At 53.1% G+C, this 1572-nt stretch overlaps 1 pseudogene; it reads left to right on the forward strand.

Annotated features, from left to right (window-relative positions):
- Positions 1-1164: 1164 nt before the first annotated feature.
- LOC113409070 lies at positions 1165-1547 on the forward strand (annotated as a pseudogene).
- Positions 1548-1572: the final 25 nt, after the last annotated feature.

The raw sequence follows: 1572 nt of genomic DNA on the forward strand, positions 1-1572 counted from the left end.
AGCGGAGCTTGGCTGTTGTGCCCTCGATTGGGCGTTACCAGCAAAGCCAAGCCCTGGGAAGAGGGAAATTTGGGCATTGGTGCCAGCGGTGCGGGAGATTCCTGGAGTCCCCAGCGGTGTTGTGCAGAGCAGGTGAACATTCTCCTCCAAGGCAGCAGCGTGGGGCCAGGCAGGGAACCCGAGACCCAGCCCCCAGTCTGACATCTTTTAAACGCATTTTTAAAAGTTGGTTTATATATTTTTATATTACAATAGGGTTTAGTTATTTTGTTATAATATAACATTAAATTAAAAATACCAATAAACCAAATTCTGAAGCACAGTCATTTCAAAATGAAAAAGTGAAAGGTTCCATTCTGAGAAAGTCAAAACACTTTGTCAATTCTCTTCTATACACGTCATTGAAATCGACGTTACCGCAGAATGTTTTCATTTAGTCAGATTCACTTTTTCTGATGGAAAACCCTTGTCAGAAAATTTTCCACGTACTCAGATAGAAGGAAAAAGAAAAGGAAACAAAAATGTTGGCTTGTTATGTTTTAAATCTCATGAAGTTTTAAAGAAATCTCCTAATTTTTGAACACTTGTGGCTAGGGATGCTGAAACGGGCCTGTCTCTCCCTGTGTGTCTGTGCAGTGCCCAGCCCAATGGGGTCCTGATCTCAGCCGGGGCAGGATCTGTCTCCTGCTCTGTGTCTGGGCAGTGCCTGGCACAACCGGGCCCTGATCTCAGCTGGGGCAAGGCCTGTCGCTCACTGTGTGTCTGTGCAGCACCTGGCCCCTGCTCTCAGCTGGGGCAGGATCTGTCTCTTGCTGTGTGTCTGTGCAGCGCCTGGCACAACAGGGCCCTGATCTTGGGATGTCTAGGGGCCAGTGGAAGGCACATACTACCAGTCACTGTCTGATTCTTCCCTCTCAGTTGCATCCCCCAGTGCTAGAGGAGCTAACTGACTTGAATTACTGAGAGCGAGCCGGAGTATCAGGTTGGCCTGAATCTCCTTCCTGCGCGAGCCGGCTTTGCAACGAGACCTGTGCAGGCCTGACCTGCTGCTTTGTTCTGCGTCTGGAAAGAGTTGGCTCACTGACAGGGGCGTGCTCTGATTTCCTTCCAGGCGGTGCCAGGAACGGAGAGACCTTTGGAGCAGCAGATCACGTGGGGCGTGGGGCGTGGGGCGTGGGGCGAGCCTTAAGCCAGCGCCTGCCAGCAGGCAAGGCTCACTGTGCGGCTGCAGCCATGGCTCACATCGCCAAGTCCTTCTATGACCTGAGCGCCACCGACATCCATGGGGAGAAGGTGGATTTCAACAACTTCCGGGGCCGAGTGGTTTTGATTGTGAACGTGGCATCCCTCTGAGGCATGACGGTGCGGGATTACACCCAGCTCAACCAGCTGCAGGCTCAGTACCCGCAGCGGCTGGTCGTGCTGGGCTTCCCTTGCAACCAGTTTGGCTACCAGGTATGTGGCACCTGCATCCCCCCACCCCATGTCCTCTGCCTCACCAAAGAGCCCTGGAGGTTGCAGGCCCTGCAGGATCATCCCCCTCCAGCGTGCTGGGCATGCAGCGGGTGCTGG

Source organism: Terrapene carolina, unplaced genomic scaffold (genome assembly GCF_002925995.2).
Source record: "Terrapene carolina triunguis isolate 2854851 unplaced genomic scaffold, T_m_triunguis-2.0 Scaffold29092, whole genome shotgun sequence".
NCBI lineage: Eukaryota > Metazoa > Chordata > Testudines > Emydidae > Terrapene > Terrapene triunguis.